The sequence below is a fragment of the Leptonotus elevatus genome, chromosome 2 (genome assembly GCF_054856555.1).
Source record: "Leptonotus elevatus isolate MCC_2025b chromosome 2, RoL_Lele_1.0, whole genome shotgun sequence".
Classification (NCBI taxonomy): Eukaryota; Metazoa; Chordata; class Actinopteri; order Syngnathiformes; family Syngnathidae; genus Leptonotus; species Leptonotus elevatus.
The window spans coordinates 10002861-10020121 of record NC_141240.1 but is presented as its reverse complement, the minus strand read 5'-3'; the positions used below and the strand labels follow the sequence as shown (position 1 = coordinate 10020121).

The 17261-nt window shown below is 40.0% G+C and overlaps 1 protein-coding gene across 1 annotated transcript in view; it reads right to left on the bottom strand.

Annotated features, from left to right (window-relative positions):
- pacsin1a (protein kinase C and casein kinase substrate in neurons 1a) overlaps positions 1-16719 on the bottom strand; it is a 40098-nt gene extending 23379 nt beyond the window's left edge. The window contains exon 1 of the mRNA XM_086067893.1: positions 16267-16719. The gene's annotated coding sequence lies outside the window, so the exon portion shown is untranslated. The remainder of the gene's footprint in view (positions 1-16266) is intronic.
- Between the last annotated feature and the right edge of the window lie 542 nt (positions 16720-17261).

Below are 17261 nucleotides of genomic sequence, written 5' to 3'. Positions count from 1 at the left end.
TAATTAGCATTATGTCTGTTTTGTAAAGCAATGGACATTTTGCTCCACTTGACAAGGTTATGTGATGTCTTGTACACATAAAGACAGACTCTAGCAGTGGTTCCCAACTGTTGTCACTCTGGGATCTGCATCTTCCTATTGTTGCAAAGTTGCAACCCCTTTTATAGAAGATAATGGGGAAGTTAGGTAAAAAATTAAATAAAAACTCTTTACAATATGTTCGATGCAACACTACTAGTCTAATCACTGTATTCTGATTAATATTGCATTTGTGGAATATGACTTCATGGCATCAAAATCCATCTGTTTTTATCCATCTCAGAAGCGGCCATTTTGCCACTTGCTGTTGACTGAAGATGACATCACAGTTGCTCATGACCAATCACAGCTCAGCTTGCGAATCTCAATGCAAATGGCAAAATGGCCGCCCAATGAGATGGCTAAAAACGGGTGGATATTGCTGCTTAATTCATATTGCACAAATGCAATATTAGAATGCCATGTTTCAAACAAGTTTGACATTCCGCCAAAAGCATATTGCTAGCTGAGGCTGAGCTGCCCTGTATTTGTCTACACTCACTAGATAGACAAGGACAGTTTATTTCTATAGCACATTTCATACACAAGGCAACTCAATGTGCTTTGCACCTATACGTGTAAACAAACACAGCAGTTAACATTCACAAGCAGAGCAGAGAAAACAAAAGTAGCTTAAAATTTACTAAAATAACTTACATTGACAATGTTGAAATATTAGACAGAGAACTTAAAAAAAAAAACACTTAGGGTAAAGGTTTTTTGTAAGATAATTAAAATAAAATAAAACATGATTTAAAAACGTTATAGGAAAAGTTTTTAACCTGTATTTAGCCTGTATTTAAAAGCATTTACACTATAGTAGTACTCTTTATTCGCTAATTGTTAGCCTATCAAACTGCCCCATGCTAACTTGTGTGTCTGGCTTTCGAAAGCAAGGTTTTGCTATGGCTAGATCACGTGTTTCTCTTGTTAGCATGTTGTTTAGCATACTTATCAATGACTGCAAATACGGGAGGCTGCCGTTTTCATCACACCACGTATTACCATCAATGTTTTCATATAGTAAATTAGCAAAATATCTGATGACTGCTTCCATTAAGCCTTTTCTTTGCGTCTATGTGGGCTTGTGTTGTGGATCACATCTTAAAAGCAGAACAGTAGCCTGTATAGTAGAGGTAGGGGGATGACTCAGCTACCTTATCATGAACGCCTCCAGCAATGCTACACCAGTCAAGGATCTGCATTCTTTGTACTTTGTCAAGGATTTTCCCTCATGTCTTCCTTGTAAATAAATAGTATTTTTTTCTGAGTCAGTCTACAGTATGTCAGACAATTATTCACCAGTTTGTGAATAAAAATGTTACTAATGAAACATTTGTTGTTTTTTAAACCAACACTGAATGTGTGACAAACGAGGCATCAATAACTGTGCATTTAAGTCAACGACATTCCACACACGCACCGCTGCATCCCTGTCTAAGCTTGGGCTTGCTTTTTTTCTAACTCTTTTAGAATATCCAACTAGGGGGAAAAAATTGAAAATCCCAAAATTTAAATCCCATCTCGTTTGCTAACAACCAAACTAAGCATATGATTAGCAAACAGAAGCAGACGAACACGTTACACGTTACCTTATACGTTACCTCATATTTTATACAAACTATATAAATCACCTAACCACTTTGATTCTATCCTATAGCATGCCAGTGGTGGCAAATGGCCTATACAGATATATTCATAGGACTGAGTTTATATTATTTGTATGCATAAATTAGTTCTGGTTTCCTGGAATGTTTGTGGCGCTCGCTCACAGGCAAAAAGAATAAAAACTTTAGACCATCTCTTAAAATTAAAAGCAGATATTTGCCTCCTACAAGAAACCCACCTACAAAAATCTGAAGAAAAATTACTTATTGATAAAAATTTTAGCCAAGCGTACTCTGCCCCTTATAACAGTAGACAAAGGGGAGTCTGTATACTCATACATAAGAATTTACTCTTTACTCTAAATAATACAATAACAGACCCAGAGGGCCGATACATTATTATTCAGGTGACTATATTTAATAAAATATATATATTCGGTAATTTATATGCCCCTAATAATGATGATCCGGCTTTTTTCCATGAATTTTTCTCTAAGCTGTTTGAATTAGCAGCGAACTCTACTATTATTATTGGAGGAGACTTTAACACAACCTTAAATCCATTAATAGATCGTTCTAATAAAACAACATGTATAAGGCGATCACAATCTACAAAAGTAATAGGGGAATATATGGATGACTTTGGCCTCGTCGACAGCTGGAGACTTAAAAACCCAAATAAGAAGGAATTTACCTTCTTTTCCACTGTGCACCGGTCCTTTTCAAGAATTGATTTTTTTCTTACAAATAATTCTATTGCTGATAAAACCGTTACAAAAATAAATCCTATTATTATTAGCGACCATGCACCAGTCTCCCTTTCCCTACAAGTTGATTATACCTTTAAACCACCACCTACATGGCGTTTTAACATCTCACTACTAAACGACGCAGAATTTGACAAAATTATAAGAAAAGAATCGGCAGACTTTTGGGAAATAAATGACTCTCCAGACCTATCTCCAGCTCTTCTCTGGGAAGCTGGGAAAGCAGTAATTAGAGGTAAAATTATATCATATTCATCTTATAAAAAGAAACAGGATCAAAAATTAGAAAAAGACTTGGAAGATAAAATTAAACAACTGACGGATGAGTACGCAATAAACCCAAATAACCAAATATGGACTGACTTACAAAATACAAAAATACAGTTAGACGATATGTTAACTAAAAAGACAGAGTTTATAATACAACAATTGAGATACAACAACTTTGAATATAATAACAAATCAGGTAAATTTCTTGCAAACCAACTTCAACGTAATCGGGAAAAATCGCTTATAACGGCTATTAAAGGGACAACTGGTGAATGTACACAATCACCAGAAGAAATTAATCAAATTTTTTATAATTATTATCACAACCTATACTCAGAAACTAATAAACCTACCCCAGAGCATATTGAGGCATTCCTCAGTAGCTTAAATATACCTCAGGTAACTACTGAATATAAAGATATGTTAGATGCACCACTTACTATAAACGAGTTGTACAATGCTCTAGATAGTATGCCAAATGGCAAAGCACCCGGCCCGGATGGTTATCCGGCTATATTTTTAAAGCACTTCTGGTCAATGCTTGCTCCACTATTCTTAAGAGTAGTAACAGAAATTAAAACTAATGGTCACATACGCCCACACATGAATACAGCAGCAATTAAACTTTTATTAAAGCCAGAAAAAGACCCCACCCTTCCATCAAGTTACCGTCCGATTTCACTAATTAACACTGATATTAAAATTATCACTAAGGCTTTTACATCTAGATTAGAAACAGTAATCCCGACAATCATTCATAGCGACCAAACAGGCTTTATTAAAGAGCGTCACTCTACTAATAATATTAGAAGGCTCTTTAACCTTATTAGTATGTCACAGCGGCATGATAAAAAGGCAGTTATTATATCATTGGATGCAGAAACGCTTTTGATAAAGTTAACTGGTCCTTCCTCTTTGCTGTTTTAAATAAATTTGGCTTTGGGAAGTCATTTATTCACTGGGTGTCAGTATTATATGATTCTCCTAAAGCTACTGTTACTACTAATGGGATTATATCTAAGAGTTTTACTCTACAGAGAGGCACAAGACAGGGATGCCCACTGTCGCCTTTATTATTTGCAATATTTATTGAACCGCTTGCATTAGCCATACGCCAGGAAAGAATGATTCAAGGAATTCACTCTGGGGTAACAGAACATAAAATTAATCTATATGCCGATGATATTTTACTTTATTTAGAAAAGCCTGCTATTTCGTTAGGGGAAGTATTTAACTTAATAACTAAATTCTCACAGTTATCAGACTATTCTATTAACTGGACAAAATCAACATTTCTACCTATTACAGAAAATTCATGGAACCCTGCAAGCCAGGACCCATACTACTCATTTCCTATAGGTAATTTAAAATACTTGGGCATAAAAATCTCACCTAAACTAACTGATTTAGTTAATTTAAACTTCACTCCACTTCTGGATAGTATTTATAGTGACTTGGAGCCCTGGAATAATCTTCCTATTTCTCTAATAGGACGAATAGCCACTATTAAAATGAAAGTTTTACCCAAAATAAACTATTTTTTCTCAATGATTCCATTTAAACCTACGGCTAACTGGTTCCAGTTGTTGGACTCAGCCGTTACAAAATTTTACTGGAAAAAAAAAAGAAGCAAAGATTAGTCTATCTACTCTTCAGAAAAATAAATCCAAAGGAGGTCTAGAGGCACCAAATTTTATGCACTATTATATAGCCAACCAGCTACAATATATTATTTTATGGGCACAACCCAATAGAGATACTAACTGTTGGCTGGAACTAGAACAGAAGGATTGTAATAACCTCAGACTCCTAGATTTACTCTTTATTACAACATCGATTAAGCGACATAACTGCTTTAAAAATCCAATGATTTCCGCCACCCTGACTGCCTGGTGGAAGGCACTAGAAATGACAAAAGCCCAAGTGGAGCCCAGCGGGCTTTCTCCCCTATGGCATAACCCCGACTTTCAAATTAACAACCAATCGTTTTATTTGAATGTGTGGGAGCAGAAAGGAATTACACATCTCCACCATCTCTTCTCAGATAATATGTTTATATCATATACATCCTTGCTCCAAAAATATAAAATAAAAAACGCAAACTTTTTACATTATTTGCAAGTTAAAAGTATGATAAAGAAACAAATTCCAACACTCCAGGGTACGCTCCAACCGCCTGTTTTAGCTAAAGATATTACCAAGCTTTCTCCGACAACAACAAAAAAACTCTCAAAAATATACAAGTTACTTTCATATACTGATAAAACGTCTTTACCCATCTCAAAATGGGAAACAGACTTGTCTATAGCTCCGGAATCTGTCTTTTGGATTCAAGTTTGTGAAAACGTTTTTAAAATGACAAAACACACAAATTTACAACTTATCCAATATAAAATTATTCACAGAACATACATTACTCAATATATGATGAAGAAAATGGGACTCTCAGACTCCGACATTTGTCTCCAGTGTTTACAAAACACTACAGACACTTATTTTCATGCTTTATGGTTATGTACTCCGGTTATGTGTTTCTGGACTAAAGTCTTAGAAAAACTTTCCGCTGTCTTGGACTGTAGGATACCGTTCTCTCCAAACTTGTGTTTGCTAGGTGACTTAACAACAATTGACTTACCACATAAACAATTTCAATCTATACTTGTAGCCCTTACTATCGCAAAAAAAACAATTCTTGTTAACTGGAAAAATAAACAAACTTTGAATATCGACCAATGGTTTAACCTCCTCATAAATCATATTTTAATGGAAAAAATATCTGCCTCAAATAAAAACCAAATGTCAAAATTTAAAGAAACATGGTCTACGTATATAGAATTTTTTAACCTAAACTTGGATTTTAATTCTGCCTGTTAGCGAGAGCCACAGCAGCGTTATAACTTGCATTGATGTTTCTGTATTAGGCAATTTGTAACTAATGGTTGTGTTTCTATAGTCAGGAACCCGGCTGCTGCCAGCGGGATCGAGCGGATTCACCTCCGATGGGCACCAGGGGTTGATATTCGGATTCACGGCATGCCAGTGGGTTAATTCTGTGGGTGCTGTCCCCCCTGGCGGGGAGTGGGCGGGTCTGCCCCTCTGTTGGCTGCTGGGTGGCGGCTGCGTCTTGGCCGTTCCCTGGGTCTCTTGGGGGGTGCTGCGTTGCGGGGCTTTCCCTGGTGTCGGGGGCGGCGCCGTTCCGGCGCGGTCCGTCGCTCTGGGCCCGGCGACGCGGTTCGGGGCCTGTGGGCCGCTGGGGTGCCCGGTGGTTCCCTCTCCCCTCCCCCTTCCTCCCCCTTGCTGCCTCTCCCTCCTCGCCTCTCCCCGCCCGTCCTCCGCCTCCCTGTCCCCTCTCCCTCGTCACCCTTCCTCCTCCTCTCCCCCTCTCCTTGCGTCCCTGCCGCGGGTTAATTTTCACAAAGAACGCTGGGGTGACGACCGGGGCCTTCCCCCGCTGGGCCTGGGGTTCGGGGGTGTCGGCCGCCCTCCGGTGCCCCCATCTCCCCCTACTGCCCCCGGTGTTCCGTCCTTCCACACGGCGGCTGGGTTGGGGTGGGTGGCGGGGGGTGGATGGGGGGCGGGGGGTCGTGGGGGGTGCGGGGGTTGGGGGCCGGTGGGGTGCCTGGTGGGCCTGTAGTGCCCCGTCCTGCTGCGTTGGGCCGGGGGCGCGGGCCGTGTTGGGGCGGGGGGCGCTCCTGCTCCTGGGTTTGCTCTCCGGCCGGTGGCCCTGGCGGGGCCCGGGGGTCGTCCTTTGGCGCTGCCGCGGCCTGGGGGGCCCTGAGGTGTTGCGCTTGCTCTGTTCCGGCGGGGGTCGACGGCTCCCCTCTTTGGTGGAGATTTTCATGCATGCCAGATCCACCACACCAGCATCTACCGAAACTCAGACACAATCTGTTTCCTCCTCAGGTTATTGAATCGGTGGAGGCTGGTGTCTGCGGATCTCACGCGGCTTCGTCTGTCCTTCCTTCCTTTTCTCGGTCTCTCCTTTGGTCTCTTGAGGCCTCCCTGATTTTATGTTTTTTGGATTTGTTGGGGTCTGGATGTTTCTTGGGCTGGGGAGGAGTTCTGGTGGGGGGTGTCTGGTCGGTGCTGGATTTCACCTTCCTTGGTTTTCTTTGGTCCCCTCGGGTCTCCTGGTGTTCGGTTTAGGTGAACGGTATGAGATTTTTTCTAATAGGTTTTCTGGTGAGCTAACAAATACACGCACGCACGCACGCACGCACGCACGCACGCACGCACATACACATACTCACCCACACACACACACACAAAAAAAAAAATGTATATATATATATATAATAAAAAAAATAATAATAAAAATAATAATAAAAGAGCAATGATGATGACATTTCCGAATGAACAATACTGAGCTCTTAGAAAAAAAAAAAGAAAAAAAAAAAAAAGAAGCAGACGAAGGGACTTCAGGCAGTCAAGCGACACGGAATTAGTTTCTGCTCGACTAGCATGCTTATCACCTCCTTTTGATTTTTAACTGATTGTACATAACAACAAAACAAAACAAATTTAAAACCAATAAATCTAGTGTTATAGTAACACTGTACAGTATTATGAATAAGTCATGCTACCAATTCTTGCGCCCTTGGCTAATGTTAAGTTATTAACATTGTTTTTCAGTTTCAATTTATATTTTAGCCGTTTTGGATTTAGTTATAGCTGTGTAGCTCAATGAATAGAATAGTATTGTATTCTTATCTGTCCCTCTCATGAGAAAAGAAGGGCAACGGGTTTCTCTTCTACTATTATCTACAAGGGAGTTTAGCCTAGTGCCGGTCTCAGTCGGTTGAAGAATCCAAGGACAGGCTGATGTATTATTGTTTTTCTCTAATCTGATTTATACCTATGGGAACTTGCTGAACTTGCTGAACTTGCTGATGGGAGGAGACTTTTCATATTCACCCACTTTTCAATAAATAATGATGTGCAGCAGAAGGAGAGACACACAATCTGAACAGAACACGGTTTGAGTGTCTTCTATTGTGTGACCAGAAGCTTCTGTGATACCTTTGTAAAGGGACTTCTTCACCAGAATCTCACCATTCAGTTAATTGAACACGCAAAGAGTAGAATAAAAATATTCTACTTTAACACTAGCATGTTGGGTAGCTAATGCTAGTTTAGTAGTGCTAGTGTTGCTATTTTGTTGAAGTTGGACAGCGTTTGTTATGACTATTTATCACAACTATGCACTTTGAATAAACAGCCACGAACGATAGTCTTTAATGCTGCTCAGACTAATTACCATTGATGTCTAGCTCAGTTTCCTATAACTGAAGTCATTTTGTCGTTCTTTAAACGCAAAGCAATTGAGTAGTTAGCCAAGCAGTGCACTCTATTTTGCATCAGCTGCTTCAAAACAAGCTTAATCAAGACAGTTCCACACAATCTGCAGAATTCCTCTATCCGTAGTTGTTGCATGGACACACATAAAACCAACTGACAGCATGCTAGTCAAATGATGTTAGCGTCAGAATAATATTTGCCTCTAACTGTCCACGTGGGCACGAGATACATGCTGTGCACATGAAGATAGATGGGCATACATAAATAGACAACTAATCTGCATTGATGACGAGTACCCAGCACCGTCTTCACCCACCCGTGTATTACATCATCAATAGGTGACTTTGCTCAACTATCCACACGCACATTTGCATTTGAGTTATGATTGCACCCAGCGTCCCGCATGATGCTGCAGTGGTTATGTAACGAGCAAGGCTTTGCCACCAGCCTCCCAGTGACAGCATGGAGGAGGTGAGAGGCGGTGGGTTGGGGGGCAAATAGAGATGGACAGAATAGCAGGACGAAGGGGAAACAGCGTCAGTGTGATGGATGATGATGAAAAAATGATCTATGACAAAGCAAGGCAATGATGTTGTGGCTTTGGTTGGGGTTTTGTTGTTGTTTTTTGTTATCTTTCATGGTCACTTCAGTTGTGTTTCTTGTTGTCAGCGTTAGTATGATCATGTATACCCGTGCTTGTCATCCCACACCTTTGTGTTCAGCCAATCAGTTATTAATAATAGTAATTAGTTGGTGTGTATTGTCTCCTGTTTTTGTTTGAACCACTCCCTGTGTCCAAATTATCCAAAAGCCGAATACTTACTTACATATACATATTTACTTACTTACATATGAATGGATTTTGGATGCTGCCTGTCGGTAGAGTGTTGACCGACAGTCCATGCATGTGTTAGTCCGTGCGTGATGTCAAGTCGCGCCGGGAGTGACGTCATGCAGCCGACAAATTCGTCCTTCGCAGGACCCAGCCTTGTGAATTTGGACACACCCTTTGTCGGTTCATTGTCGTGTCCATGTCTTGTCTCATTTCCTCGTCATGCCATTTGATTTTGCTTGGATTTAGTACTGTTGTTTCCTGTTGGCACCTTGTCCACCACCTTGTTTTTGTTTAATTAATAAAACCCTTTTTTTTCCTTCTTTTTTTTACTTTACCTCGGCCTCCTCACTCTACTTCCCTGCTCTTGGGTCCATAACCACAGCTAACCTGACAATTAGCCCGACTATTAATTTGCTATCAGTCCGGCGTGCTCTTGCCTGAAGTCAGTCCGCAACCCTTATGAAAACAAGCAGTGTGGAAAATGGATGTATGTGGTGGAATTAGATATGGGTCCAAATGTGGAAGCTCTTCTCAACATGCACATTTGTATCCCTACACTATCAGACAAACGGTGCTATTTTTTGTTTTACCTATATATATATATATATATATATATATAGAGCGATATACAACGAAAAGTCCACAGCTGCGTGCTTTTTTAAATTTTTTTTACTCAAGCACATGGAATAATATGCCTTGTATTTGTTTGTAACCTTAGATGCAAACAAAAGGTACAGAAATTGTATTAACCCATTTTTACCATTTGTGTACCTTTTCTAACCATAAACAATAATTTGTAGCTCAGGGTGCAATTGTGAACCCCAGTTAGATCGCAAACAATTGTACCTTGGAGAACAAAAATGTACTCCGCCAGTACCCTTTTTTTCTGAGAGTGTAAAGTGGAAATACTGTAATGGGATTTGAAGTGATTAATACTGTCTTGTGATTAGAGGAGAGAAGAGCGAAAAAATTAATGCTGTAGTTAAATTATATTTCATTCAAAAATATTTCTTGTTCTTTTTCTCATTATTCTCAGCATGACGATTATTTAAGATTTATTCTGCAGAGTCACTAATTACTCAGTCTCAATCTCAGAATGTGAAGTTCTATGATATATTGTTGTAAGCCAAACATTTGCATTCAGCATTCTATTGTATCTGAAAAAAAAATCCTAGCTCTTGCTTCACCTTCCTTCTTTAGCTTTTTCTGTGTACTAAGTATCCACAAGAGAGGTTCAAGATGAAGGTATGCATAAACTTGAAATTAAGGCTCATCTAAGAGCAAAACATGTAGCCAGGGGCGTAGCCAGATATTTTTCATTGGGGTGGCCAGGGTGAAACCATGCCTCATATAGGGGTGGCCAAAAGTTCATACCTAAAATGTCTAAATAAGTGGTTCTTAACCGTACAGCCACACCATTCGCATGCCGACCTTGGGCTGCGAGCACCGACTAGTGGCCTGCATAAAATAATGTGTTATGAATTCAATGCATTGGAGCTGTTACAATTGTCAATGAGTTGCTCAGTTACTATAGAGCTTTCTGCCACTTGGCGGCAATAAGGCAAATATCAGTTACTGACCTGTGCACAATAAGTAGAAAAGGAAGTCGAACAGCGAAATTCTCGACTAAGTTAAAAATAACCCTTGTATTGTTTGTATTATATTGTTTTCTGTGCTTCTTGTTTATTAATTGTTTTATTGTGTCCTTTTAAAATATCAGCTTGTTCCTACTGTACAAGAATGATACATCAAACTTATATAATAAAAATAAAATATCAACGTTAATTACTGCAAGCAGGTAAATGACTATCTTTTCCATTCAAGTTCATGATCGGTACCTTTTTCCAAAGGGGTTATTAACTTAATGTTATCATTCCTCAAATGCTTCTAACTGCATCCCTGTGTTTTTTCGAAGCATCATGCCAAAACTTCTCAACCAGAAAACGGGAATGTTTGGGACTACAGCCTACCTTCTTAACCTGTAGGAAAACAGATTCCCATAAATCGAGGAGAAATGTCGGTTGCCTACAGGGGACATCGCGTAAGCATTTAAGTGTCCTTGAGTGTCCTGAAAGGCGCTATATAAATCTAATTTATGGGTCTGTTAGGCAGCGATTTAAGGAAAATACATGGTTCGTATAAACAGTGAGAGACAAAATGAGCTATTGGCAAGGCACTAATTAGAAAAGCTTACAGTACGCCATCTTTCCAGAGAGTAAAATGTGTAATTGTTGGGAACGCAAAATCCTGTTTGTTTATTTATTTTAATTATTGTAATGCACACGTTTAACTCCTACTAACTTAAAGCTGCAATATGGAACTTTTTTTCCCCAAAAATAACTTTACAATGCTTATTTGCTTTTCAGTTGTACAACCTGAGCTGTACATATTTTAGTTTGACATGGCTGGGCGGCACCTTTAGGCAAAATGGGTACAAATCAAATGAGATTAGGAATAGGTGAGTACTGATACCAGGTATGATTATTGGGTCGATACCCGGCCTTATTTCAAGATATTGGTACAGCCCTCTTGCAGCCGTATTAAATTACTTTGTAGAAGAATAGAAAATTACCATTAATTTCATGCAATTTTAAGGGAAAATGCTATAGTGGGATATATAGGTATTTTTTTCAAATGAGCTGTCATTGTTTAGTTGTTTAGTTTTTTTTGGTGGGGGGTTTTATGCATCAAAAGTGGTATCGGTACTTGGTATTGGTATCAGTGACTAATCAAGAATTGAGTATTTGTACTGGTATCGGTCTGAAAAAAAAGTGGTAACGAACGCCCTTTAATGGGATGATGTTTTTAGTTCAATTGCTCCTTTCTGTCATTCTATTTTCTGCATTTCGATGTGAATAATAAGGACGTCTACGCAGCCTGATGACAAACGCCATATGCAGAAAATGTGGGACAGTAAATGACAGATGGACGGACTGACTTTCAGACAGAACCGCAATGAAGCTGACTCACCCTGAGATATGAGCAACAAATGCGAGCTACATCAAAATGCCGAGTCACTTCATTCTGCAGGTGTTATTCCTTAAGGAGGTCACTTTTTCCACAGGACATTGATGTTGTCATTTTACAGCTTGATGGCAACAAGGAATAAGATATGCAAATAAACACCATTGATTATCTCACATGCTTTTAGTTTAAAAAAGGAGAGCTGATTGCTGCAAAGTATACTCAGTGTAGTCCTGTCTCCACCAAGGACACAATCTTCCATGTGTGCTTTCTGTTGGCCCCTTTTTTCACACCCTGTCAGACACTGCTATCTCCACCTCTAACGCTGGAAATGCACTCACCAACTCTTTATATTGCAGGGGATTTTGGAGGGTGTAAACAAAGAAACAAAAAAAACGTTTTCTTTTTCACATTGTCCTTTGTGGCCTACACCCATGATGTGATAACAACATAAAGGTCAAAATGAACAGCCATGTTGCTCCATGTGACAAAAACAATCCAGGCATCTGACCTCTCCCAAGATCAAAATATGCATCTAAGAATAGAGAACTGAGAAGGGAGTATTAAAAAAATAAAATAAATGAGCAAGCACCCTAGTGCAACAATGCCAACTATTTTGTTATGGAAATCACTAAAATGTTCCAGGATATTGGAAAAGTCAGGCTAAATAAACACAATGCAGAGCTGCAATCATGCTTCACGTCCAGCACAGCACAAGTATCTAATCATCACCTCCATAGCAGCGGGTAAGCCTCACTTCTGCCAAGTATCATGGACATGAAGGGAAGACAAGGAGCAATTAACAGGAGGGAGACAGCGAAGCCAAGCTAATTGCTAAGCTATCGTCACTTGTCGCAAGACATCCGAATAAGTGATAGGGTGATGCGGTGCACTTGTCACATAGGTCTGGTTGGAACTGGATTACAGTGGAGAATAACCAACTCTAGAACAGCAAAATTGACGTAACCGGACACAGAAATTGAATTAGGACATCACAGTATACGTCAGCCGAGAGGAGGGGCCAATAAGGTATATTAATATGATCATTATTTATAATATAAGATCAGATAACATTTATTAGTTACACATTGGGAGAAATTTGCATCGCTTCAACAGCAATAGTACAGAAAATATTGTAAAAAAATATTATACAAGACATCTGTACAAGTGCATTGTACAAACTGGAAACATAAGCCATTGTCCATGCCTAAACGCTGTAATCCAGTCTATCAGCAATGTTATTTTTTTGTGTGCAAAAAAAAAAAGAGTGCTGAGTTTCAATTTATAATTTTCAGATCTGATTACAGTCATCTGATTTAATAGACTTGCTTTCTTCGCTACAGATGAAAACAAAGCGAATGGATCCTCCATAGACGCAGAAAATGTTAGCGATTGCACATTGAAATCGCATATAGCCTACTTTGATTCAGGTTGCAACTCTGTCCTCCAGTACAAGGTTGATGCAATACATACATGATCACAATAAACATTGAAGCCACAATATATCAATGATTATGGGTTTGAGTAATTCGAGATGATTATGTTGGGCAACTGAAACAGTAGGCTATGCGTAATTCTTTTTATCATCTGCAACAACTGTCCCACGGTACTTTTATTGACAAAACCAAAATGTATACATCTTTTATAAATAAATAAAAATATGGAAAATTCAGACAAAATATTATGAAAGTGAATTTGTAGAGGTTAGCTCTGCGAGTCACATCACGTGTGAGATTCAGTGAACTGCAGTGGGAGAAATAAAGCCAATGAATGAGTGAATGCAAAAAAGCAAATATGTGCTGATGATTCATTCAATGAATTCACTAACAGGTAATTGCCATGATTAGAAAAAACAAAAACAACAACATGTTAATAACATCCAGACAGCATGAGTGTAGGTTGGTAGGTAGTAGCCTGGAAACCAGACTCATCGCTGTACCATCAGGTGCAATTCTGAAGAGGGTGGGGGCATTTCTGAGGCGGGGCAAACCTAACCAAACAGACAGTGGAAAGAACCAATCAGCGGAGAGCGGATATTTAGCATCTTCTGGGCACTTCATACGCATTTTGACCTAGTGTAGTTGCCGTAGTTGGTTAACAAGTATTACTGACATTCTGCACATTCACTGAAATGTGCATGTAGCATTTCTCCCATGAGTCTTATCGGTGGCATTTTCGCCATAGAGACAGAAAATAACGTGAAAATGCTGCAGAGGAATCATGTATTCAAATTAAGTGGCCTTAGTGAGTGGCAACGTAAGAGGGCCGCTTCCAGTGGCGTCAGCTGCTGGGTTTTTAAACGACTATGTGTTTCTGGACATATAAAACTGAGTTTAATGCTGAAGGAAACAAACTATCGTCTCTCCCGCGCGCCATTTTCAATGGACTTCGACCACCGGAGAGTGACGTTGCTCATGCGAAATAACCCATCGCACGTTTTTTTTTTTGGGCCGTACAGCGGTCAGCAGCGGGCTTTCCATCCACCCATTTTGATTACGAATTTTCCAGAAATGCGAAAATTAAACTGAATGGAAACGCTAGAAAGGACCCAAAATTTGCACACAAAAAAGTGTTTACGCTTCGAGGGGGTGGATTTTGAAGCATGTCCAAAAAAAAGGAAAATTCTCATTTTGGCTATGGACACAGATTTGGAGAATAAACACTGACAAGACCGGATACACGTCACACGTTTTGACCAGATATTACGTCACACGTACGTTTGTAGTCACAAAGCAATGGCGGATGATAAAGTAAGGTATGTTTGGGAGGGGGGACGAAACAGAAATCTTTTTGGAATCAATTAAAGAAGCGAATATTAATGCAATTTTAGACGGCAAACAGCAACAAAACGCTACGAATTACAAAAGCAAACTTATACGATGTCATCGCACGGCGCAGTCGCTTCCTGTTGTTCTTCTTCTTCTTTTAAATGACTTGTGGATCACATCTCTGGTATGTATACCGCCACCTACAGCGGCGGAGTCCCCTCTCAATAGTCGCAAAAGTAGAACAGATGGAAACGGGCATAAGTCGCACGTCTGTTTTGCGTATTTTCAGTAAATTAAAAATTTGACAAAACTGGACGGAAACCCCACTAATGACAGCCTTTCCAGACCCACTTTCTTTCTTTCAAGAAAGTGGGTGTGGCTTGCCTGACTAGGTAGGTAGATAGATAGATAGATAGATAGATAGATAGATAGATAGATAGATAGATAGATAGATAGATAGATAGATAGATAGATAGATAGATAGATAGATAGATAGATAGATAGATAAAAGTAATCAAATCAATCACCCCCTCTCAACACCCCACCCCTAAAATAAAATGTAATTACCCTCCCTGATGGTATGATCATCGTCCTCTCTCGGGGGCACCTTGGCCAAACGGAGCTCAGCATTCAGAACCTCGGACAGTTCCGTAGTAAGCGGCCTGTCCGTCATCTTTTGTGTCACCCTTTGAAAAACGACTGATCTCGATTGAAAGCAACACACACAGACGCCTAAAGGGCAGCTATGCGTCTTCCGGGGAGAATCTGTGTGATGTGGGGGGGCTCGTCTGCTGTTATTTGTGAGCTGCACCATTTATTGCGGACAAAATGTTAACCAGCCCCTAAAACACAGACCGTGTAACACACATCCCGCCTCATATAACAAACGCACAAAAGTGGCTTGAGGTTCGCATGGATGCATTTTAGACGATTTTAAAGACCACATGCAGCAAAAACAGGATGTGCCTCCGTGCTGCTGCTTGTTGGCCAGAGATGCAAAAAAGAAAAACAATGACGCGAGAGATGGCTCCTCGCTGAGCTGTGACAACCAATTACATAACGGCACAGAGGAGCGCTCTCGTTTATATTCCTGTCCTCTACACAGAGAAGTTCCCCTCGAAAAATATAACAGGCAGAAGGCCTAATTTTCAAACAACTGTTGTGTGCTTATGTTTCTCCTTGTTTTCCCGTAATGGTGCTTATGAAGGGCAGAAATGGAATACAAACGTGACGTCTCTCCTCTCCAGACATGGCCACCATCTCCATCTACTACAATAACATGGCAACAACCTTTGAGGATGCCACTGGGCTATAGGGCACCTATAGCCTATTTATGCAGGAAAACCCCACACTGAATCACTGTTGCAGTTTGACCGAGAGAAACGCATCGATGCAAAAAAACTAGATTGCATTTATTTAAAGTTAGGTGACATAAACAGTCTGCACAATGAAACAATTTAAGTCAGACTGACTAGCAACAAAAACATGACGTGACGCAAGATGCTTATTTTGAAAACAATACCGTATACAATGACGCATGCATAATTTAGAAGCTACATAATTGCCACTGAAAGTGCATTACGAAAGGGATAGCATTGGCAAATGGCGCGATGCGATTCCTCTCCCCAAGCTTCACCAATGCGGAAGCATGCAATTATTTGCTCTCAAAACTCGCTTACCAGATACGCGATGCTTGACGAGGTGCACCGAATCCAGATAGCCTTGACTGCAAATGATTCAGTATTTCCCCTTGCAGTGACAGAAGGTGACCTCCGCAAGACTCTGCAGCCTGATCACGATGCACGCAGGGAGAGGGAGCACAGCACAGGCGCGACGTGGGAGGATGCCCCCAATGTTTCCTTTCAATGGACCACACAAAATTGACTGCAAGAGGGGGCTGGTGCAACAAATTATTATTATTATTATTAGTTAATTACATTTAAATAAAATGTAATTTCCGATGATAATCATTGTTACAAGCCGTCCGTCTCTTCTAGTGGGACCGATCCCCTTTTCGATAAATATAAATATATATAATTTTTTTTTGCCTAGACTATATTTAATGTGGATGTTTCCAAATTGAGGTAAAGTAGGAGTTTCGACCATACGGAGAGCCCCAAATGCGACTTCCACATCCAAAACCAATCGCTGAGTAGAAGGGAAGAAAGGGGCGTCACTTCTGTGCTTGTCAATCACGTCCATTTGGTGTGGAGTGTGGTTGGGGGTGGGATCTATTGGTTGATTTGAAGAGCCCTCTGAGTGGAAGCATTTATGGTGCGCAAACGCTGCACACGTTCCAAAAAGGAAGGAAAGAGGAAAATCTTCTTCTTTTTTATTTTTGCTCTGTAAATGCTTCCAACGACGACACACACAATTTCAGACGCAGAGACAAAAAAAATGCTGTTTATCTTTACATCACCAATATAAATGCTATTCAACACTGTCTAATATATTTAATGAATGTGTGTGTCATTTTAGTCATTCGAAGTACTGCATTGGACTTAAGATCGTTAGCAAAACAATAAATTCAGAAATGCCCGGATGTTCGGAATTGTTAATAGCATGTTCTTCTTTTTCAGGCCTTCAACAATCTCTTGGTGAGCCATGGCTTCTCAGTCCTTTCTTTTTCTCCTGTTTTGTGTCATTGTAAAGTTCTTGTGATAGGGCGTTAAGA